The 25,703-nt window shown below is 42.2% G+C and overlaps 1 protein-coding gene and 1 long non-coding RNA gene across 5 annotated transcripts in view; one reads left to right on the forward strand and one right to left on the reverse strand.

Moving 5' to 3' along the window:
• The window catches only part of LOC136837972 (uncharacterized), a 43,814-nt gene extending 18,592 nt beyond the window's left edge, over positions 1–25,222 (reverse strand). For both annotated transcript variants that reach the window (XM_067102841.1, XM_067102840.1), the window contains exon 1: positions 25,083–25,222. The gene's annotated coding sequence lies outside the window, so the exon portion shown is untranslated. The remainder of the gene's footprint in view (positions 1–25,082) is intronic.
• The window catches only part of LOC136837973 (uncharacterized), a 257,728-nt gene that overhangs the window by 90,971 nt on the left and 141,054 nt on the right, over positions 1–25,703 (forward strand). The gene's annotated exons all lie outside the window — the stretch shown is intronic.

Genomic DNA, 25,703 nt, shown 5'->3' on the forward strand with positions numbered 1-25,703 from the left:
TACTGACTTCCTTGCGCACTTCGGCCTGCTAGTCGACGTGGAATGTAAGCGCCTCCTCGACACTGACTCCTGCCAGTCTCTCCCATTAGCAGCGGGACCCAGGGCACCCACCATCAGCTCCATCGCCCCCCACCAGTATGCACACCTGCTGAAGGAGTTCCCCGAAGTGTTCAAGCCCGAACTCCACCAAGTCCCCGGGGCCCCAGCCAAACATGGCATATACCATCACATAACATGCGAAGTTCTGAAGGCTTCCCCCACAGCGCCTTCAGGAGGTGAAGAAGGCATTCGCAGAGATGGAGCGGATGGGAATCTGCAAAAAGGCCTCCAGTCCGTGGGCCTCCCCCCTCCACATGGTGCAGAAACCGGACGGCTCCTGGAGACCTTGTGGTGACTACAGATGTCTCAACATTGCAACGGAGCCTGACCACTACCCCTTGCCCAACATGCAAGACCTCATGGCCTCCTTTCACGGAGCCAAGGTATTCACTAAATTATACCTTCTTAAATCATACTTTCAGGTACCTGTCGCACCAGAGGATATACCAAAGACCACCATCATAACGCCGTTCGGGTCCTACGTGTTCGCCTTCTCCACCTTCGGATTGAGGAATGCCGGGGCGACCTTCCAGCGGCTCATAGACAGCATCCTCGGGGACCTGAAATTCTGCGTCTGCTATGTTGATGACATCCTCATATTTTCCAGGTCTCACAGTGAACACCAAAAGCACATCCGGGCAGTCCTGCAGCGCCTCCAAGAGAATGGCCTCGTCGTCCATTTTGACAAATGCACCTTCGGCGTCCAGAAAGCTGACTTCCTGGGCCACGAGGTATCCCCGGCAGGCGTCCGCCCACTCACATCAAAAGTAGCAGCCGTCACCAGGTTCCCCACCCCCACCTCCGTCAAGGCTGTCCAGGAGTTCCTCGGGATGGTGAACTTCTACAGGCGGTTCATCCCCGGGGTCGCACACACCACGGCCCCCCTGACGGAAGTTCTCAAACGCCAACCAAAGTCCCTGTCTTGGGGACCCAGCCAGCAGCAGGCCTTCTCCCTGACGAAGGCTGCCCTCGCCGAGGCAACCGCCTTGGCACACCAGGATCCCAAGGCCCCCTCCAGCTGACAACGGACGCCAGCAACGTTGCCTGTGGTGCTGTCCTGGAGCAGGTCATCAACGGCGCCCCCCAGCCCATCGCCTTCTTCAGCAAGAAGTTCAACCCTGCAGAGACCCGCTACAGCACCTTCGACAGGGAACTCTGCGCGATGTACCGCGCAGTCCGGCACTTCAAGTTCCTCCTGGAGGGGACGCCCTTCACAATCTTCACAGACCACCAGCCATTGGTTCACGCCTTCACTAAGCAGGGGGACGCATGGTCTTCCAGGCAGCAGCGCCACCTCCCAGCCATAGCCGAATTCACCTGCTCCGTCAGGTACCTCCCCGGCAGGAAAAATCCCGTAGCAGACGCCCTCTCCAGAGTCGAGCTGAACGCAGTGCAGCTCGGGGTAAACTACGAGGACCTCGCCAGGGAACAGGCTGCTGACGCAGAAACCCCAGCCTACCGCACCGCCATCACATCCCTTAAGTGGCGGGACATGACCCTTGCCCTGGGGGCCCAAGTCTCCTCTGCGACATCAGTACGGGTCAGCCCCGCCCCTTGGTTCCAGCCTCACGCCGCCGCCAGGTATTCGACATAATTCACGGCCTCCCACATACCTCTGGCAGAACTACGGCCAAGCTGCTGTCAAAGAAGTTCTTCTGGTACGGGGTGCAGAAGGGCGCCACGTCTTGGGCGAAACAGTGCCTGCAGTGACAAACCAGCAAGGTGGGTCGTCACACACAGTCCGGGATAGGCGAGTTCCCGCAGCCAGAGTGCTGTTTCGGCCACATTCATGTCGACGTCGTCGGGCCCCTTCCCCCATCAGGCAGGTCCAGATACCTCCTGATGGTGGTAGACCGCTCAACAAGGTGGCCCGAAGCCACACCGATGCAAGAAGCCACAGCCAGCGCGTGCGCCGAGGCCCTGCTTTCCAGTTGGGTCAGCCGCTTCGGCATCCTGGACCGACATTCATCCTGTCCGAATTATGGTCCGCCCTGGCCCAGCTGCTGGGAACCACGCATCACACCACCACGGCGTACAACCCGGCGGCCAATGGCCTGTTTGAGTGGTTCCACAGGTCCCTGAAGGCGTCCCTCATGGCCTACTGCACTGCCAAGGACTGGAAACATCAGCTGCCGTGGGTCCTCCTCGGTTTGAGAACCGCCCCCAGAGCCGACGGCACCCCGTCAGCAGCCGAAAAAACCTACAGAGAGTCCCTCGTGTCCCAGGCGAACTTGTGACAGAAGATCGCCACATCCCATCACTGCAGAGGCTCCGCGATGTGGTCGGCAAGTTCGCCCCTTGCAAGCGCACGTACACCAGCAGGTTGGCCACCTTCACACCACCAGAACTGCCATCCGCCACCCACGTCTTCGTCAGGGTCGACGCCGTCCGCCCGCCACTGACCAGGCCCTATAGGGGCCCCTTCCGCGTGCTGGAGCGGAACAGCAAGGCGTTCCTGCTGGCACTCCCCGGGAAGAACGATTGGGTTTCAGTAGACCGGTTAAAGCCCGCCTTCCTGGAGGAGAGCACAGACGTCCCCTCAGCGCAAACCTCGCCCAGCCACCCTCGCCACAGCCACGCCCCCGCAAACGACGGGCGCGCAGCCATCCTAGGAAAGGCCCACCCGCACCAGCAGCCCAGCAGCCTCACGCGCGGGGCGCCCCTTGTCCTCAAGAAGCCGTCGCACCCTTCAGCGTCCCAGCAGATACGCAGATTAGTCAGACGCGTCTCACGTCTTGGGGGGGGGAAGTATTTGTAAAGTCACCACATCGCCGTCAGCGGAGTCTCCTTCGGATGCGTCATTAATTAAGTCTCCGCTGAGCAAGTTTTCTTTGGTGACTTCCCACTTTCTTCTCCACACAATTCGTTACGCTTAACGTGCCAGGTCACGCATTTTTCTACCATTTAAACTTTACATGTATTTGTTCAACTGTCATAAATTATGTATTGTGTGTTTCTTTATTCGCAGGCATCAAGATTATATCCATATTGGAATTCTGTATGTTTTTGTATTGTAAATTGTACTTGTTCGCTGTATATTATTGCTAATTGTTTTTGACCTCAGGTCACACTCAATCTCATTGTCTTCCGTGGTTCGGCGCCAGTTGGCCGCTATATAAACTGCCTGAATCTGTAATAAACCAGCAGTAACTTTTACCTGCTCGTTTCTTTTGCACTTCTTAGACTTTTCCAGCACAGGTTATCGAAGACAAAGAGGGATATTGTTACGTAAGTGTTCTCTTTGTGTTGGTTGGTGGGGAATTAAAGGGGAACAAGCCAGTTCAAGGCAATTGAGTACCTTTTTTTTCGATTGCATGTGCATGTTAGTCAGAGCTTTGGTGGCTTAGCGGGTGACTACACTTGGTAAAATAGTGTATAGGTACGCTGTGAAGAGACATATTACGAGGAAATCAAGAAGGTAACAGATAGGGTGTCTTTTTGGTTGGTACACATGTTCTCTTTGATGACTGAAGCAGTTTTTCTGCAATCGAGGCAAGCGTGCACTGTTATCAAGTTAGTGAGTGGTGACGATTTGGTGACATATAGAGCATTTTGATGCAGTTATCCCACTGCTATCCCATTCTCTTTGCGAGCCAGTTTTCTTTTGGTGGGTGGACTGAAGTATTTCTGCTTCATCGCTCACATTTAGCGTTTAGAATTTTTTTCTCTTAATTGTTCGCATCTGCGGTTAGGGTTTCTTCATTGTTCACATTTGGCATTTAGAATTTAATTAATGGTTCGCATTTGCAATAGTGTTGAGAGTTTGCTGAATTTCTAACTTTTTTTTTGTTTTTCATTTTCTTCTTTCTCTCTCTACCTTTGGGAGTTATATGAAGCTGAGATCAAGTCGAGTTCTTGGAACTTGGGGGTTATCCGTTCGATAATATGGCGGAGGCTAACAAAGACAAAGATAAAGTGGCAATGTTGCACATATTCTTTCCGTAAATGCTGGAGTTCAGCCCTTTCCCGGGGCTGGTTGATGGCATTCTTCCAGTTCCCCAAAAAATTTTATGGAAGGGGTGTCGAATTTTTAAGTCACCAAGAAAATAACAGATGTAGTAGAAGCTTCAATGAAGCAAAAGGCTCCTTAGTTTAGATAAAGGGGATATCAGACACCGTTGCTTGAGTCATCACTTTTTGAAGTGTAGGACCTGGGACGATCTTGAGGATTTTTTGAGAGCGTCATGTGGAACAGCTGGAGCTGGCGATGCTGTTCGAGATCTCAGATCTCTTTTCAAGGTCCATAAAGGCCATGATTCGCTGGTCACGTTTAGTGCCAGATATTTTGATGCTACGAGGGATTTTTCAAAGAGGTTGAGAAATTCTGGTTGGGTAAATGGAGGCTCTATACGATAGAGAATCTTGAGAAACTATTGCAATATGCATGGATCCTGAATGACGTCCCTGATTCTGTCGTAAATAGTTTTGACAAGGAAACAGAAATGGGGTCGGATGAGAATTTACTGTTCTCTCAAGTTTGTAAGCCCATGTCGAAATGCCCTACAGTAGATAGCTCCTTTTTGGATGGGATACCGAAATCTTCTGGGGCTATTCCGAAGCATCATACACAGAGTAATTCTGACTCCACAGTTATGAGGTTATGTGCCAAGAGAGAGGATGGTAAGACTTCTGCAAGTTCAGGATCCCAAGGGCATTGTTATAATTGTAATAGGCAGGGCCATACTAAGAAGTTTTGTAGGGTGAAATATTATGGCACTTGCAAGTCTGCATATCACGGTTGGTGGTTTTGCCCAATTCTTTAACAGAATGAGTCTAAAAGCATACCTAAGAGCGCTGGTCTGGCAGGTAGGAGAACTCCTCGAGGGTGTTTTTCAGGACCCTCTAGGGGCCGACAAAATTTTTGGTGGACCGAGCAGCAACTGAGCAGCAAAAAGGGAGGAGATAAAAGGGGTTGTTTCTTGTGATACAGGACTTCTGGGGGAACCCTCAGTGGCGAAGCTAGTAGTAAAAAGGTCTGTGTATGGCGTTGATGTGAATATTTTTATAGATACAGGCGTCTCTATTAATTTGATGAATTATGAGTTGTTCCGATCGTTCTTTGAGACCTGCTAAAGAGACAGTATGTGATGTTCAAGCAAATAGGTTACGGGTTTTGGGTTACATTGATGTGAATTTATCTCTTGAGGGTAGATCTTTTACAGAACCATTTTTGGTTATACAAGGGGCTGCTTTGGGAATACTTTGCTACTGGGTCATCCAGCGTGTTGAAGACACAAAATCTCTGTTCATACAGGGGTATGTGGTATAAGTGCTGGAGTACCTGGTGTTTTTGTGCCTTACAAGGGACTGGATGTAAGTAGAGTGGATGATGATAACGGAATGGGTGTACGTGAGAATCTGCAGGTGGATTCTGAACATGTTTCTGTGGGTAAGAAGTGTTATAAGGGGGTTTTGTCGGATGATGTGGTTCTTTGTCCTGGTGTGGTTCGTATGGTGAAAGTTCGAGTGAAAGGTGTGCACAAATCCAGACAGGTGTGTGTGGATGAATGTAGCGAAAAGCTGAAGGGGTTAGTGTGTACAGGTTCTTTAAGCAACGTATCAAGTTCAGGGTATACTTGGGTGGAATTTCTAAACTGTAATGATTCAGTTCGGAATTATCAGAAGGGTACTTATGCAGTTGATTTTGTTGACTGGGTCGATGAAGATAATTCAGTTGCTATTGTCATGGACATGTGTAGATTTTCAGAAGCAGATTTACAGGCTAGGAGGCAGGTTTTGAAGGATTATGAAGCCAATGCTGATTTTAAAGAATATGATGAGGGTGTGGAAGATGTTCTGGCTGAGCTTGCGGACATAGTCGCACTTAAAGGGGATAAGTTAGGGTTAACAAATGTGTTAGAACACAAGGTTCATTTAGAGGATAAGACTAAGCCTATATTTGTCCCTTCATATGGGATTTCTTTTAAGATCAGAGAACAGGTAGAGTTCCTTCCTTGCCTTTTAATTTTCCGTTGTTAATAAGCCTGGGAGGAAGATTCAGTCTGAGTTTGTATGGACTTTAGGAAGCTGAACGAGCAAACCAGTGATCGTTACCCTGTCCATGTTTGCCTTTTTTGTTGAGACTGGGCAAGAATATTTATCCTTCAGTTGATCTGACTCAAGGGTAATTGCAAGTACTAAGAGGAGAGTCGAAGATACACCGCTTCTCTTTTGATACAGTTTTGCATGAAAATCCATATTTATCTATATGGATGACATATTAATTGACACTGATTTGGTAGAGGAACATTTAGAGTTCTTTGGGAGGTTTTTTAGGGGGCTTAGGTTAGCCTGTTTGAAGTTGAAATTTGTATATACCTGTGAAAAATAGTTTTGAGAAAATAATTACTTGTAAAATATTTATGTAAAAAATGGATGTCATTGTGAAAAAAAACTCCCACTAGAAGTCAATGAGAAGGCACGATAAAGTAATGTAGATGAAGAGTTTATTTAGAACCATAAAAGCAGTAACTCTGAAAATTTGAACCTAGTCCTGTAAAAGTTTTCTTCCTGTAAACTGAAGTGTTAAAATGACCATATTGTTGTCGGACTAAAACATCCAAGAAAGGTATCTTAATATCACTTTCACACTTAGTTATTACTCACTCAGACAAAGGTAAGGGTGTTGTCTTTCTAAACAAATCTGATTATATTGATAAGTTTGATAAGGTTGAAAATTGTCTATTGGGTGTATAAACGAGAAAAGAGAGAGAGAGATTGCGTCATTTATACAAAAGTTGTCTATTTGGCAAATAAACAACAGAGAGAGATCTAGAGAGAGAGAGAGAGAGAGAGAGAGAGAAGTTCCACTGGCCCTGGCATCCGAAAGAGTGTAAAGCAATTCGTTGCCTCCTGCCCCACCTGCCAAGTGGCAGGAAACCCAAACGAGGTAGTCCCCAGGGCCCCCCTCAGGAATATCCCCTCCGCTGGCGTTCCCTTCAGGGACGTCGTCATTGACTATTTCACTCCGCAGGGGAGGATGAAAAAGTAAATCGGGAATGCCCATTGCCTTACCATCATTGACCTTCATGCGATACCCGGAGGCAATTCCGGTAAGGAGAAGATCTAAAAACGCAGTGAAGGCCCTAGTATAATTCTTTTGTAGATTCGGGTTCCTTGTCATGATACAAACAGATCAGGGTTGACACTTTATGTCGAAATAATTCCGTGACGGCATGGCCAGCCATGGAATCAAGCACTTTCACTCAATGCCCTATCACCACCAACTGCTCTAAAAAAATTGGAGCTCGAATGAGGTGGCTCGTGGGAGGACAGCCTCCCATATGCCCATTTTGCTGCCCGCCACACTCCCTCTGAAACCACCGGGTATAGCCCCTTCGAGCTATTGTATGCCCATTCCACCTGGGCACTGCTCGACATATTATGTGACACATGGGCGGACCCCACCCAGGTGGATGGGGCAGAAGAATTGCCCACCATTCAGAAAAACCTTCGTGCAGCAGGCGTAGCCCAGGCCATAGAGGCGGCCACCCAAGAACGGGTGAAGATAAAATTTGACGAGACCGCCCGCTCCTGCTCCTTCAAGATGGAGATCAGGTCCTTGTACTCCGGACAGGTGCCACGAGGCCCCTCGAAACCCACTTCTCGGGCCCCCACCAAATCTTGGGAAAGCATGGGGACTTGAACTACCCAATAGACTGCAGGAAATCTGAAACCATACCAGACCTGTAGCGAGGAGACACCCAAAGATGATACATCCACCCCTGAGGCAGTAGTTGCACTGCTGCCCTGGCCTATACGCCCACCACTAACTCTGAAATCCTCAAGAATCTGGAGGTCATCACCCCATGTCTTGCTGCCACCCACAGGGAAGATATCCGCTGGTTATTAGACCGAAACTTGCAAGTCGTCCGAGACACCCTTGGGTGCATGGACGTGTTACAGCATTCCAGTAATATCTAAGAGGGCGTGAAACCCATAGCCCAGGGATACCACCGGGTCAACCCGGATAAGGCCCATAGGATCGTGGAGCAGGTCCAGCTCCAACTCGACCTTGGCCTTACAGAGCAAAGCCACAGCCCCTAGGCCTCCCCAGTAGTCCTAGTGCCTAAGGAGGGCGTTGGAGATCGACTTTGTGTCGATTTCAGGAAGCTGAATGAAGTGACGGAGTCGGAACCTTACCCCCTTCGCTGGATCGAGGCTTGTTTAGACAGCCTAGGGAGTGCCCCCTATCTAAGCAAGATTGATTTGGAGAAGAGCTATTGGCAAGTCCTGCTGTCTGAGGAGTCACGCTCTCGGGCAGCGTTCATAACTCCTAGTGGAATATACCAAAGCAAAGTTATGCCATTCGGGTTAAAAAGTGCTCCCAGCTGTTTCCAACGTTTGATGAACAAGGTACTGGCGGGCATAAAGAACTATGTGGTATACTTGGACGACATTGTCACCTACGCCAGCACCTGGGAAGAGCACTTAAAACTCCTAGAACAAATTTTAACTGCCCTGGGAAAAGCCTATTTGGTAATAAATCTAAAGAAGTGCCAATTTGGAGTCAGAAAAATTACATACTTGGGCCATCAAAGTGGCTTACATGACTCGAACAATGCACATAATAATGAGAAATCACTTGTCTTATTCACGTATGGGACAGACTTTTAACAGAAACCTCTACACGACCGAAACATACAGCAACTGGCTAAATATGATTGACGTGTTTTATAAACAAGATGAAAAACTCAAGTGGATTTCCAGAAATGATCAGCATTTGTTCTTCTAACCTTTCATTGTGTAACCCAAAACAAAGAGCTCTCTCTTATCTCAACTGATGACAATTGAAATGAAACAAGTCTTTGCTGAACACACACATGTTCATATACTACGCTTTTATCAAGAAAGATATTATTCATTCTAAACTACATTATTAAGTCATCTAAAACATTATTTCTTTTGAGATCTGTTATGATATTTCAATAATTATTATTATTACACATAATACATGATAAATAAAAGAGTAAATATATCAAAATTATAAGAGGATATATGTATTACAAGGCAAAAATGTTAAGTATATCTTAGTTTAACCAGACCACTGAGCTGATTAACAGCTCTCCTAGGGCTGGCCCGAAGGATTAGATTTATTTAACGTAGCTAAGAGCCAACTAGCATCATGAAATTCCTCGCCCTAGAAGATTAGTTATCCCGGGTTTGAATCCAACGATTCGGAATGGGATAAATAATCAACAGTTACATTGACCTTTCCAAAAATGTTCTCTATCTCTACACAGTACGGTTACAAAATCAGTCAGGGGAGCTACTATGGCTGAGAAATTCAGACAGAATCGGCGATAAAGTCCAGCCAAGTCCAAAAACCTTTGTAGCTGTTTCCTCTTAGTAGGGGGTTTAGCCTTAGGGGTACCTTCTGCTTGTGCAAGAAGGACTTTTCCAACTTCAAATCCTAGATACTGAACAGTTGCCTTTCCAAACTCACTTATTTGTAAGCTGATTGTTAGTCCTGCTTCATGTAGTTTCTTGAACACTTTCCTTAATATCTTCAGATGTTCTTCCCATGTTTTAGAATAAATCACAATGTCATCAAGGTATACACCCACTCCTTCTATTGATCCTAGTAGTTGATCCATCACTCGCTGGAATGTTGCAGGTGCATTCATCAGACCAAACGGCAAAACAGTGTATTGATACAGTCCAAAAGGGGTAATGAAAGCTGACAGCAACTTAGCATTCTCATCTAAGGGAATTTGATAATATCCTTTCAACAAGTCTGTCTTGGAAACAAATTTGGCTTGCCCAATATTATCAAGTAATTGATCAATAAGAGGCAAGGGATAATTGTCAGCCACACTGATGGAATTCAGTTTCCTATAATCAGCTCACATCCTAAATGAGCCATCTGGTTTCTTCACTATCACAAGGAGAAATGTAATGACTTGAACTGGGTTCTGCTAATCCATGCTGCAATAAATATTCAACTTCTTTCTTCAAAATATGCTGATGAAACGGTGATAAACGATAAGCTCTCAGTTTAAAAGGTTTTCCATCTTCTCTGATCTTTATCTCATGCTTTGTCAGACTGGCATGCCTTGGTACATCTGCAAAAATTTCAGGGAAACTTTGAATCACCTCACTTAATTTACTACTTTGCTCAACACTCAGATGTTTTAGTTTATCTTCCAAATTTTCCAATACTGAATAATTGTTCATCTTGCTTTCAGCTCCCAATTCGTAGCCATCATCGTCCTCTGTAGATGAGTTGTCTGTGTTATTGACACTCTTTCAGTTTTAGTCTCTGAGAAGTAAGGTTTCAAAAGATTCACATGTATCTTCCTCTGTCGTTTCCTTCTTCATGGTGTTTCAGTCACATAAGTTTGATCATTTAACTTCTCTATTATCCTATAAGGACCTTGAAACTTATTGGTGAGGGGAAATCTTTTCACTGGTAAGAACACTAGAACTTGCTGTCCAATACTAAAACTTCTTAGTTTAATCTTAGCATCATATGTTCTTTTCATTTTCTCTTGACTTATTTTCAGATTTTCTATTTTCAGATTTTCTTGACTTATTTTCAGATTTTCTAATTTCTTTTAACTTTCCTCAAATTCTTCTCATATTCTCCTTGAATTTCCTCTTGATTTTCTTCCCAATTCTCTGCAAGAATTTTCAATGGACCTCTCACGTCTCGACCAAAAATCATTTCATTTGGTGAACATCCCATACTTTCTTGATAAGTATTCCTAACTTCAAACAACATCAAGGGTAAACCAGCAACCCATTCTCTTCCTGAATCATAACAATACTTAATTAGCATACTTTCCATGTCTGGTGGAACCTTTCCAAGGCTTCTTGAGTCTCTGGATGATAAGCAGTTGATAACTGTTGTTTCACTCCTAACAAGTTCATCACATCCTGGAACAATTTTGAAGTAAAGTTCGTTCCTCTATCACTTTGCACAATTTCTGGTATTCCAAACCTGGAGAAAAACTCTACCAACTTCTCAGCAATCACCTTTGCACTTATACTTCTTACAGGAATCGCCTCAGGATACCTTGTCACTGGACACATTTATGTTAACAGATATTTATTTCCTAGGAATTCTGAATATTCTAATTATTAATTAAAATAAAGAAAGAGAGAGAGAGAGAGAGAGAGAGAGAGAGAGAGAGAGAGAGAGAGAGAGAGAGAGAGAAACCTTCCATTGTTAGACATTGATAGTTAGAGAGAGAGGAAGAGAGAGATTTAGAAGAAAACGAACAAAGAGAGAGAGAGAAAAGCGAGACATGGAGAGAGAGAGAGAGAGAGAGAGAGAGAGAGAGAGAGAGAGAGAGAGAGAGGAAAAGCAAAACAGGATATGTTACATAAAAAGGGCGAGTATAATCTCTGAAATCGTTGAAGGAATGACGATCAAGCAAAGGTGTCTGGAATAAGCGTAGCCAAACATTGGCGCGGCACTGGCAAAGTTAATCGCATCGAAATCGTTAAACAACCTCACCTGTGAAGCTTAACTATGCAAATCGAGGCCGGAAATCTTAGATTTCCTGTGACGTAATTAGTTCCACCTACTAAGGAGGAGTTAATTGTTCTGATTACACCCAGGGGAAGTCTTTAGATAACTTCAACCAATTAAGCATCAAGAGAGAGAGAGGGGGCAAGTATGGTTTTATTTTTATAAAAAATGTGTATACACGATATGACAGAGAGAGAGAGAGAGAGAGAGAGAGAGAGAGAGAGAGAGAGAGAGAGGGTGCAAGGATGATTTTTTTATAAAAAATGTGTATACAGCATATGACAGAGAGAGTTACAAGGATTAGGATGTCTCAAAGACTTTTTAGTCTATCCGAGGAGGCACCATGTGCTCACTTATCTCTGGGAGCAGCTTTTACTGTTCAATCACAGTGTTCTAATGATTTTGTCTGGCTTTCTTTTAAACTCTTCTTCCACACTGTTGCTGTTGACAACTTCTGGTGGCGATTTATTCCATGTGTCACATATCTTGTGTGTGAAGAAATTCCTACAATGAGATGTGTTGTATCTCTTCAGTTCTAGTTTCCATCCATTATTTCTTGCTGGTTTTCATTTAATGTGAAGAGGTTACTGTCTACTTTTGTTATGCCTTTCAGTATTTTGAATGTTTCTATGAGTTTTCCTCACAATCGCCGTGTTTCTAAGCCATACATGTTCAGGCTCCTAGTCGTCTTTGTAACCTATTTGCCTGATTTATGGAATTAACTTTGTGGCTCTTGCTTGTACCCCCTTCTAATGTATTTATGACCTTTATTAGTGTTGGTGACCAAAACTGTACTGCATATTCAAGATGAGGTCTAACTATGGATGTGCAGAGCTGCAGCACCGTTCCCTTGTTTCTGTATATGAACTGTCTCTTTATGTATCCCACTAGTTTCTGTGCCTCCTTCTTTTCAGATTTTATGCACTGTTTTGTGGATTTTAAGTCCTTGGTTATAATGACTCCAAGGTCCTCTTCTTGTTCTACACTATTCATGTCATTCCCAAGCTGCATGTAGTTGGCATGAGGGTTGTTTGCTCGTATTTGTAACACTTTACATTCGTCCAAGTTAAATGGCATTTGCTATCTTTTGACCACTCTCCTATTTTCCTTAGATCATTTCTTAAACTTTCCGCTGTATCTGGGTCTGCTGCATTTATACCTAGTTTGGTGTCATCTGCAAATTTGGCTATCCTGCTAGTTAAGCCAAATTTGCCTGAACATGTATGGCTTAGAAACACGACGATTGTGAGGAAAACTCATTGAAACATTCAAAATACTAAAAGGCATAACAAAATTAGACAGTAACCTCTTCACATTAAATGAAACCAGCAAGAAATAATGGATGGAAACTAGAACTGAAGAGATACAACACATCTCATTGTAGGAATTTCTTCACACACAAGATATGTGACAAGATATGTGACATGGAATAAATCGCCACCAGAAGTTGTCAACAGCAACAGTGTGGAAGAAGAGTTTAAAAGAAAGCCAGACAAAATCATTAGAACGTTGTGAATGAACAGTAAAAAGCTGCTCCTAGAGATAAGTGAGCACATGACGCTTGCCAGGGGCAGAACCTGGGAACTCCGCTTGTCACATCTGCCCATTCTGATTCTTCACTTTTTATTATGACTCTTTGTTATCTATTAGTGAGCCAGTCTTCAATCCAGTCTGCTATTTCTCCTGCAGTTCCTAAAGCTCTAACTTTTATCATTAGTTTCTTGTGAGGAACTTTGTCAAAGGCCTTTTGGAAATCTAAGTAGAGTATATTTACTGTTCTACTAGTGTCGTAAATACAAAGCATGTTATGAAAAAAAATCCAAGAGGCTTGAGCAAGGATGATTGTTTTATAGAATAATGTGTATGCAGTATATGACGGAGACGGAGACAGAGAGAGAGAGAGAGAGAGAGAGAGAGAGAGAGGGGCAAGGATAATTTTATTTTTATAAAAAAATGTGTATGCAGTATATGAGAGAGAGAGAGAGAGAGAGAGAGAGAGAGAGAGAGAGAGAGAGAGAGAGAGAGAGAGAGAGAGAGAGAAATGTGAGATAAAATTTGAAGGTTTGCAATGAGTATAGCATCCAAATCTTGAAGAAAATATTCTGGAAATATCGTTAGGAATTCCTTTTCTTGTGTAATCAGTCCTAAAGGACCAGATAATATCTTTCACACTGAGACCTAACGTTGAAATTAAACTACTTCTTCCAAGTACCTTTGAAAAGAATTTGGCTTGCCTGAGATTGAAGGTAAGACAGACTCATTACAAATCGAAGAAATTTGTCATATATATATATATATATATATATATATATATATATATATATATATATATATATATATATATATATATATATATATATATATATATAAATATTTGGCCTTATGGAAAAATTACTAATAATTATGAAGAGTTTGTGTAACAGTTTCATTTTGAGGTTTGTGAATTTTTAATATCCATAAAATATCAGAGAAATTGCTTTTGAAGTTCATGAAAAATTGACTAGGTTTCGTGGAGGTCTCAGAAGGTGCAAAAGCCTTGAAATATTACCTTTGCTGGGACTTGATAATGCAATTGATTTCAGGGTTTCAATTCAGGCTGTTGGAGATTTCTCTCGCATAGGACATGGTCCATGATTATTCAAGAACACGCCTTTTTTGTGTGGCATATATACTTCAAGATTTCTGAAACATCTCTTCTCCACTGCTATGTGACTCTGTCTGAAAGGACTGGCTGTACGTTCAGTATAAGTACTGTTGTTCTTAGTTTTCAAGTAATGGTCACTGTATCACTTGAGATTTATCTGTGAAGTGTCTCCCTTAGTTTAGTATGTAAGCACTTGAACCATTTTCATATTCTTGAAGTTTGGTGGCAAGCTTTAAATAGAGGACCTTGGAGTCATTATTACCATCGGCGAATGGTCTCTTGTATATCACTCTTTCGTAAGTTCTATTTCAACAGAGATCTTTCACACTCACAATTATCCCTGATCCCCTTCACCAGCCGAGAGTAACCAGATTCGCTAAACAGCAGCACCATTATGCAGTAAATGTGCCTCGCTGTCGAACTTCTCAATTCCAGAGGTCCTTCATTCATTACACCGTTTGACTGTGGAACAGCCTCCCAGACGATGTCGTGCAATTGGAACCTCAGAAGTTTAAGCAAAGATGCAATACATTACTGCCCTTATACTATTCTCCTTGCATTTTAATATAGTTTAACTGTTTATTAATTTATTTTTTCCTTTTTAATAAGTGGGATCTCTTCCTTTCGTATTTCCCTTTACCTTTACCTCCTCTTACTTCCTAATGAACACCTCAATAATATTCTTTGGAAGCTTCAAGAATTTCAAGTCAATGGCCCCTTTGGTGGGCTTGTTCCATATGAATAGGTTTCATCTTCTGAATAATAATAATAATAATAATAATAATAATAATAATAATAATAATAATAATAATAATAATAATAATAATAAAAATGATTCTCATCCCCCATTCAGATTGGTGGGCAGTGGGTATTCCTACATGCCTATTTTGCCCATGGGTATAACTAATCCGGACCAACCACAATCTTCCAATATATTCATATATTTTGATTCTGGTTCTTTAAATCTTGTGGCTTAGCTATTGGAAGATTGCGGCTGGTCTCTAAAGCAAAACGCATATATGAAGGTACGAGTGCAACAGATAATCTAATATGGTCAAAAATAGTAAGTATTTATCCATTGCTTATAATCTGAAACTGGAAAATACCTGTCATCTTGCAATTAGTTATCAAAGGGATGTTCAAATTGCCTTTAAATTTACAAATACAATTATAAGTAGGTTGGTGTGTGATAATAATAATAATAATAATAATAATAATAATAATAATAATAGGAAAACACCTGGTGTTTACCAAATCCTCTGAGCCAATTGCCCTCAAAAATACCATGGAGAAAGTGGGGGGCGGGGTTTGGATGTAAGACTCTCTGAACATCGTGGTGCCTAAGAGCTCCAAGCACCAAATAATGCCATGGTTTCTCATCCGTTCGTTCTAGGTCACAACATCAGCTGGAATGGTCTCTGTCATATTCAAGAGTGGAGATGTTGGTATTCGTCGCTTAGTGGAAGGGCCTGCTAAGAGAAAGGGGATGCTTTTGAAGGGAACAAAACCTTCACTGATGAGCATAATTTTGTTCATTCGCTAGTTATTGGCCACTTTGTCGACGATTATTAAGCTTCATGTTTGTGTGACTGTGAGACCCCTGATGCTGCTCCCACCTCTCTCTTGTCCCAGATGACTGATGTTGCTATAGCTGAAGAGAATCATGGAGGTACCGATGGAGACTCTGATGAGCTGGAATCACGTACGACCACTTCGCCGCTCCAACCGTATTGCCAACGGAAACAATCTAACCAACAGGGGTTACCTGACCAGCACTGTTAAAAGAATCCGCTTTGTACCACTTTTCTGTTGTTGTCTTAAAATTCTCTCCACTGTTTTACCGCTTAGTAGGACAGAGTAGTATCTGAAAGTCTCTCCTTTTCGTTTTTACCTTTGTACATAAATATTTTTAACACCATTGGAGCTTTTCATTGTCGATATTATAGCCTCGTTACAGGGCCGTCTTGTTTCACAATAATAATAGTAATAATAATGTTTATTTAAGACACACAACTATTTATTTTATCATGACAGTTACAACTTAATCTAAGAAGCCTCTGCAACTTTCTTTTTTTTGTGAAATTTTCATTGCAAGGATTGATTGATTGATTTGTTTATTAAATCTGGTGTCATAACATCTAGGTTATTGACGCCGAAACAAATTTAAATATAAGTTTAAAATAAATTTCATATAAAAATATCTAAAAGTTATGTATATAAATATTTAAATTAAAAAAAAAAAGGGTAAGTTTAAAAAAAAAAAATTCCATATAAAAATATCTAAAAGGTATGCATATATGAATAAAAATAGGTTTAAAATAAATTTCATATAAAAGTATCTAAATGATACCTATATAAATAAATTTCTTCATATATTCTATATACAAGCTAAATTTTCTTCAGAAGGCCCGCCTCCAACATAAAAGTATACAATTGCTGAGTGTTACAATCCTTTCCAAGGATTGTAGCAAGATTAAAATTATCAACTTCATCTCGTCCCCAAGACAGGAACCTTTGTCTCAAATTCTAAGTGTGGGACATTCAACCAGCAAATGTCCCACACTCAGGGTACAGCACAGTCTTCACAAATTGGAGGATTCTCACGGGACATCAAGAACCCATGCGTGAGTCTTGTGTGCCCAATCCTCAACCTGCATAGCATTGTCTCCTGTCTCCTTGGCATATGGGGATATGACCATGGAGACACAGATGATGCAATACTACGCATTTTTCTATTTGTTAAAATATTCTCCCACTGGGACTGCCAACGCTTTTTATTGTTTGTCCTACTACATGATATACATCCCGTGGCAGTAGGCATCTTGTGGGTTCTGGAGAGTTGACCGCTGATTTCGCTAGTTGGTCTGCTTTTTCGTTCCCATCCACCCCAACATGGGAAGGCACCCAACAGAACTTAACTTCTTTCTCTCTTCTTTTCAATAAAAACAACCATTCTAATACTTCTAAAATCAAGGGGTTTAAAGGATTAAAAGATTCCAGTGCCTGAAGTACACTTTTTGAATCACTATATATAATAAAATTGTTTCCATTCTGAATTAAAATCGCCTTTAAAGCTCTTAAAATTGCATTTATCTCGGCAGTAAAAATTGAGGCAACGGATGATAACCTTCCACTCCTCTCTATATCAGGAAGGCTACACCAAACCCGACGCCAGCATCAGACTTTGAGCCATCCGTGAAGATTGGTGTGTAGGTGCCATGTTCCATCGAATGTTCTAAAATATTGACCGCATGGCCTCACATGACAATTCTGACTTGGTGAAATTAAAATACTTGCAGAATTCTACCTCTGAAATTTCCAGGGGGAATAACAGAATACTTTACTGGTAGAATCTTCACACTAGGCATATTTAATTCCCTGAGAATCAAGTTTACTCTAAAAGCAAACGGATGCGGTTGCTTGGGATGATTTTCATAATAATGCCAATGCCTTTCCCTTCTCATACATATGCTGGTCAAAGACTTAGGTAGCCTCTGGAATCTATACCAGCTCCGAACCAGCAGACGCTTGTAATGAAGATCCAGTGGCACCTCACCAGCATCTACCAATATGCTCTCAATGGGAGATGATTTAAATGCTCCTGTACACAACCGTACCCCACCATGATGAATCGAGTTGAGCATTTTAAGGCTGTTGGGCTTTGCAGACGTGTAAACTTCGCATCCATACGTTAATTTTGAAAAGACCAGGGCTTTATACAATCTCAACATCTGAGTTCTGTCTGCACCCCACACAGTATGAGACAGAACTTTCAGCAAATTCATCGCTTTCAAGCATTTGGTCTTAATATACTTCAGATTTGGGATCCAGGTCAGCTTACTATCGAAAATCAACCCAAGGAACCTCGTTTCACCTACACATGGAATTCTTTTGCCTATGAATAAATAGATCTGGATCAGGATGAAATCCTCTTATGCGACAAAAGTGCATAGTTACCGTTTTACTAGTAGAAAATTTAAAACCATTAACCTCAGCCCACTTCACTATATTGTCAATGCAGAGCTGAAGGCGACGTTCAGCCACTGCCATCCTTGAAGCTGCAAAAAGGAGATTGAAAGGTCGTCAACAAAAAGGGTATATGTTATATCTGAGGAATTATTTTGAAACCCCATTGATTGCCAAGGCAAACAATGTTACGCTTAAAACACTTCCTTGTGGTACTCCTTCTTCTTGACTGAATACTTCTGCTCCAACCAGGACCCGAAATAGCCTATTTTAATAAAAACCTTAATGAAGAGGGCAAATTGCCTCTCAGGTTACATTCATGAAGGATCCTCAAAATGCCATATCTCCATGTTGTATCATAAGCCTTCTCCAAATCAAAGAAGACCGTGATGTGATGTTGCTTGTTGGCAAAAGCTTCACATATTGAAGACTCCATTCGAAGTAGAACATCAGTTGTGGAGTGCATGCTTGAAGCCACACTGTGCTGGGGACAGATATTTACCCCGTTCTAAGTACCACATCAAGCGTGTGTTTACCATTTTTTCCATGATCTTGCACAAACATGATGATAGTGCAATTGGACGATAATTTTCTACTTTAAACGAGTCTTTTCCAGGTTTCGCAAACGGCAATAATTTTAACATCTCCCAGATCTTAGGAAGATATGCTCCCCTATAATTCTGTTAATAAGGCTCAATATGAATTGTTTGGTATTTTCAGGGGTTTGCTTAATCATTGAATACATTATATCATCCAGTCCAGGAGCTGATTCATTACATTTATTTAGGGCCGATAGAAATTCCCTCATCGTAAACGGATCATTGTATTTCTCATGTCTCAACGTATTAAAATCTATTTCAACTTGTTCCATCTGCTGCCTTTGAGCCGAGTATGGTCGATCATCGTTTTTCTTTGCAACATTAGCAAAATGATTAGCAAACTCATTTGCAACTAACTGGGGGTCTGCTACCTCACAACCATTGATCTTGATAACTGGAGGTTGACAGGAGTAAACTTGCCTGCTATTTTTCTAACTCTCTTCCAAACTAGTGAGTGTTAGAGGAGTTTTCAATTTATTGAAGAAATAAAGATTGTCCAAGATTCTTTTCGTGCTTTTTGATTTCCAAACGAAAATGAGCTCTTGCTTTTCGAAATTCTACACGGTAATACTCAATTTTCGTCTACGGTATCTTGTGTATGCAGACCTCATAGTTCTATGAGTTTCCTGGCATTTACGAGTCCACCAGGGAACCGGTCGGCGGATAAATACGCCTGATGTCCTGGGTATGGACTGAAGACCAGCCGAGAACAATATTGTACTTACAAATTCAAGAGCATCATCTACGCTGGGAAAGTCATCAGCAGAGTCATCTATTCAGCTTTGCTCCTGGAATGTTGCCCAATCAGCTTTTTTTGTATTCCATCTAGGTAGCCTTTGAGGCGCTTTCAGCTTGCTACCTTGCTCCTTTTTTCTAGAAGGAGACCGATTGTTTGTAGCGGCCTTCCTTTTTAGGGGATTGTCGGTTTCAGGGACACCAGACAAAGCTGATGTCTCCTGAGGAGGGGTGTGAAGATCAGCAGTGCCAGCTACATCCGGCACTGCCTCCGATGAATCGGGAGCGCCAGCAATGACTGGCGCAGCCTCCAAAGAGGCGGGGGCGTTAGCAACCACTGGCGCAGCCTCCGAAGAGGCTGAAGCACCAGCAATGACTGTCGCCGCCTCCAAAGAGGCAGAAGCGCCAGCAATGCCTGGAGCAGCCTCTGAAGAGGCGGAACTGCCGGCAATCGCTGGCGCAGCCTCCAAGGAGGCAGGAACGCCAGAAACCACTGGCGCAGCCTCCGAAGAGGTAAAAGTGCCAGCAGTCACTGGCACAGCCTCCAAAGAGGCAGAAGTGCCAGCCATCACTGGCACAGCCTCTGAAGAGGCAGAAGTGCCAGCCATCCCTGGCACAGCCTCCGAAGAGGCTCGGTTACGAGTCATCACTGGTGTTTTGTTTAGATTGGCCTTTGTACCATTTATATTCTTTCTCCGGTTGGCGGCTACACTGGCAAAGGATATTCCTGGTCTAACATATAAAGTTTAATACTCTCTCTCTTGCCTCTCTAAATGTAAGTCGTTCAGTTACCCTTAATGATTGAATCTCCTTTTCCATGATGTATACATCACAATTTATTGAAGATGAAGGGTGATTCTCTCCACAATGTACACACCTGGCATGCTTGTTACATATGCCATGCTCTGGTTCGCTGCACTTGACACAAATGGCAGGTTTGCCTTGCAGTTTCTGCCTGCATGACCCTAACATGTGTCCAAATTCCTGGCAATGAAAGCATCTCCTTGGCCTTGGGATGTATTGTTTAACCTTAAAGCGTAACCAGGCTGCCTTCACTATATTAGGCAATCGAGTGGAATTAAAAGTGATTATCAAGTTGGGAAGTGGGACTAGGGCTCCATTTACTTTTTTCTTCATTCTTTCTATTTTTATTACACCTTGATCTTTCAATTCTTCCACTAACTTTTCCTCAGAATATGTCATGAGCTGTGGGGCAAATATCATACCCTTGGAGTGGTTCCAATAGGCATGTACGGCACATTCCACTTTGACTCCTCCAAGGCGAGACAATGATTTTAGATTTTCACTTTCTTTAGCTGAGGTAGATTCAACCGTCAGCTTTCCTTTACCTTCAGACTAATCTTAGGCTCTCGGCCACAGCACTTTAAAATATCCCTGTATACATTGAAAATGTCACAATTTGGTTCTTCCAGGCTAAAGGTCAAATATTTGTCATACGACTGTTCATATATTCCTGGTCCAATTTCACAATCACCATTTCCATTAAATTTCCCTTTGCTCCGTACTGGAGCATAGGGTTTCAGTGTTATTACACTGGAATGTTTATTTGGGTTTTCCGTAAGCGTATTCCGAGACGAGGTTGCAGAGGTCTTTGTCTGTGCCGATTGGTTATCATCACAGGGTCCAGGGGTACTTATATCCTTATTTATACCGTCCATAAAGATAAAAGTATTGGAAAAAAAAAAACCTGAAAATCTTAAAAAGATATCATCAGCCTTTCATGGAGTTCATTCCTCCACTAATGGCACAAGTGAGAACTGACTCCCAAATGTCCGCATCCCTACCCTACCCCAAAGGGGATGGCACAACATGATTAGAGTGGCTCAAGTGTAAGCCAACCCGCTTGATAGGACTGAGAGCATTACTAGAATACAATCATCCCCACCCTAATCACATTATGGGCAAACCGGACAGAATGCTGAGAGTCCTATTCCCAGAACTAGAACCCCTGGAATCCGTGGTCCAGTCCGGCAGAGAATAGTTCCGCCTGAAAACTCAGGTCCGAACATTATCGGGCAGTTGATGGTCCTGCCACAGTTCTCACTATTTAGCTTCGGATATAAACCCAATCCCAGCTATGATACCTTTTCCTATTTACCAGGTCCAAGAAATTTGTACGAAAGTGAAAATATCCACGCCATTTAAATCGAAAGGTTTGTAGGTGATCTCGTCAGGGCCTGGCTCTTATTCTTCGTAAAGAACGAAGAAGAAAAGCCAGGGCCCCTTTACCCCTCGCCACGTGAAGGAACCTACTTCGAGGGGTCATTGCAAGGAATTTTCAGTTATTTTTATATTTCCTGTGGCTGACTAAATAACTTTCATTAAGTTTCCCTCGATAAAAGACCAAGGACACTGGCACCCAGAGTAAATAAAAACACCCTGTCCTAACTGTGGCCCTCATCGTGAGGGGGTCCTGGGTATAGGAGTCCTGGTTATAATTTATAGTCCTTGTTCCAATACCCTGTAAACCAGAAGATCTCAGTTTGACATGATGTCATTAATTGCTTCTTGGCCTTTTCAGAATATTGTCCACATTTACAGGGTTACAGCTTACAAGCATAAATGGGATAAGCTGAGCAAGACAGGTCCCCAGCAGAGACCTGGAATGAATTTGCTCCTCGCTTAAATATTTGGAGATCAGAAGATTCCACAGCTGCACGATACATGTACCGAAATATCTTATGTAATTTGTATTTTATGTTGTTATACATATTTGTTAAATTAGCTTGGTCACTGGAAGACAGTCAGCTTAGTTTTAAAATATTTAACTACCCCCTTGGTTGGAAACAGTGAGCGGCCGTTCTGGTTTTGACTGAACCAGCCACTAGTGCTTTTGCGTTCTTCCTGAGGTTGGCTGGCACTAACTTAAGTCAGTTACGAAGGAGCATTTGATCGCAAAGGGTCTCGTAACTCTGATACTGTGCGCTCCAGTATATACGAAAGGAACCACAGCAAGCCCTCTGAAGTCTGAAGTGACGACAAGTCCTTTCATCATGTAAGCTTCGTTTAACACCACCCACGAAGAGACTATCCTTCATCGCAGTCTCTCTCTCTCCTCTCTCTCTCTCTCTCTCTCTCTCTCTCTCTCTCTGCACGTGCGCCATCGTCCCAGGATGATATCGGTGGTCTGTAAAACTCAGGGAGAGTTTTTCTGTCGATCCGAGATCATTTGTAGGGATAATGCTATCCCATATTGAATGGCTTCCAATCACCATCACTCTTACATTTGTTTAGTATTATGATTCTAAATATTACAGCTGTTACTCAGAGCCTGCATATTTGTAATAGGAAGTTTTCGTCCCCTTCAGGGATATTGTCATCACCAATTGTGTTCGTGGGCATCAGTTTTCCACTGCTGGTTAATGTACTTGAATTTTCCAAGGTATGCAACTTGCCAAGTGTTATGCGTATTGCAGATATTATTGTTAAATTTAAATGTATACGTACGATATTTATTGTGTAGCGTTTAATTAGGTATTTTGTGATATCTAAAGGCTTTGGAAGTGGCTGAATTGGTGCGGTTCTCCCTTGCTTCACGATGGACAACTCTGAGATTTAGCGGCCGCATCAACACCTGGATAACTTATATAGGACATTTTGCAAATACAATAAATTACTCAATTTTTGTCTGCTTGTTAATTAGCCTTCCAATAAAAATCCCGGTTTATCGAATAAAATTCAGAACAATGCAAACCATGGAACACATTTTAGTTGAAGCAGTTCATGTTTAAAGTGGCTTTTCTGCCAGACGTATTTATAGTGCAGCTCCCTTTGCATTCTTTTAACCCTAGCCCAGGCATCAAGTACTTTGCAGTCCCATTACCTTTCACGGATCAAAAAATGTATACATTTAGTTTCACTTGTCAAGCTCCAGATAAGTTGTTATGTACTCATTAAGAGAAGGGATTTTGTCATACATTTGGCCTAGCCTGACTCCAGTCTGGACTTCTTTCAGATAATTTGCGATAGAAAACTTGCTTATATTCTGTACTTCTTGTTACTTTAAGCTTTTGTATTTTTTTTTGTTTAGAAAATTATTAACAGGGCTAATACATTTTGCCCTAAAGATTATGTAAAGGTTTAAGTAAGGTCCAGATACAATTTTTAAAAGTTCCTTTATTGCAGAAGGAATCATTTAATTTTGGAAGGACTGTCAATTTCTCCTCTTCTAGTGAACTTCATTGTGATTTATTTTTCTGGAAGAAGCAAAATGTGCTCTGCCTTTTAATAATCCAGGTATGGTTTATGGGTGAACCCTAAACTGAACAGATGTTTAGGGTTTCTATTCATTTAAAAAAGCAACAAAGACCTGATAGTAGAATCTGCGCTTGAACTTTTTCAAGTTCTCTCACGGCTAAAAGTGATTCACATCATTTGTGTAGCCTAAACTAAACTATATCTTACATATATTCCATTTAAAATTTTTATCCCCAAAGGCGTCATTCCTAAAAGGCAGGCCAGTAAAAAAACCATCATGATAATATAGCTGATGTATAGAGAAATCTAGTAGACCAATTCCTGTTAAGTTGAGGGATGACTGTATTGTACCAAATTGCAGCAGGGCCAAGTTTTCGAATAAAGTTAAAAACTTCAATGTTTAGTCTGTATTGCGCAGATTTTTGTAGGTGAATGTGGTGTTTTGTTAAACTGAATCATCTTATATTACTAAGTACGTGTTCATAGAAAAAACAAACTTATGTTGGACTGATGCCTTGTCTTAGGTCTAGCTCAAAAGGTCTTGATATTCCTACATTTCCCTTTTACTCTTGAACAGAAGGCATTGTTTAGGATCATCAGATGTGTACATCATGCGCGACCCCTGGCTGTGAGCAGTCAATGGAGTTTTCCTTCTGTATGAAACCCAACCAATCATAATATTGTTTTGCATTCAGATTTCCTACTGGTTAGTTTTGCAGTTAATCTTGCAAGAATTAATTTTCATAGGGTGTTCAGTGTTAGCTTTTTTTGTCCGGAGAAGTTGAAACACTAACGAAAAGTTAATCCTCTTTCTTTAACGATACCTAGACCAAATACTTTGCAAGAAATGCTTTTCACTGACTGTGAAATGGTCAGTCAGGAACTGTGGTCATGTTTAGGTTCAATGAGGTTGGGATTTTTGCAGGTAAATCACAGCCACAATACCTTGAGAATTCTTGGTGCAGGTAGTGAGGGAGTTGCACCAGATCTCTCAGCAGCTACGGAATGCATGTATAGGGTCATCTAAACACAAGTATTAAACTAGGTAATCAGTATAAAACTGTATTTGTGCAGTGTGCAGGCAGTTGAATGAATGCTGGATAGGTCAGTTTTATGCAAGAGGGTGGTCAGTCACCATTCACCAGACTATCCTCAGCACTGGACTATTTTAGGCATCTATGGAGAAGGTGTGGATATGTCCTATGCGGAACCCTAGGGAGAATAGTCATGATGTGAAAAGACTCCTCTTCATTTTCCCTCCACTGGAATGCTGACTGTTTTCTTAATAAGTCCAGCGGTCTCGCAAAACTGTGGGCACCAAAAGAACTGCAATACCCATACCTACCTGGATGAGAACTGTAAGATGGGATGAAGGAATGAGGGTAGATTTTTGGAAGACAGAAGACACGAATGACGTGAGTGGTGGAATTTCACAGAGGGCCTTTGTGTCTCCTCACTGCGCTGGAGGCAATGGTGAAACTGACATATCTGTGTGTAACAGAATTTGTTTTCAGTAAAAGCTTCAAAGCCAATTTGAGAATTATATAATGTTTTATTACAATGTGGCCACTGATAATTTAGATGTCATATCTTACCTCTCAAATTGCCAGTCTTTCTGGGAAAATAAAATATTGTGCAAGTATTACTGCTAGGTTAGGATTCAGTGGTAAACAGTTGTACATCAATCTATCTTGTTTAGGATTGGTTAGTAACAAGTTCTTCACAAGTCTTGCTGATCTCAAGACTTTTTTGCCAGTGTCCCAAGAGAGTAAGTATTGGGTGTAAGAGTTAGAGGGAAGGAAGAAAGGAAGACAAATGATGAATGCTAGACAGTGGCAGAGAGACTGTGAGGAAAGGAAAGGACAAGAGTAAAGGTTCAATGTATTCATCATCAAGAGAGTGAGTGCATGAGTGATTGTCAGCGAACAGGAAGTACAGTTGGCCAAATTAGAATTGGCAGAGTTTC

The sequence above is a fragment of the Macrobrachium rosenbergii genome, unplaced genomic scaffold, assembly GCF_040412425.1.
Source record: "Macrobrachium rosenbergii isolate ZJJX-2024 unplaced genomic scaffold, ASM4041242v1 13903, whole genome shotgun sequence".
Taxonomy (NCBI): Eukaryota; Metazoa; Arthropoda; class Malacostraca; order Decapoda; family Palaemonidae; genus Macrobrachium; species Macrobrachium rosenbergii.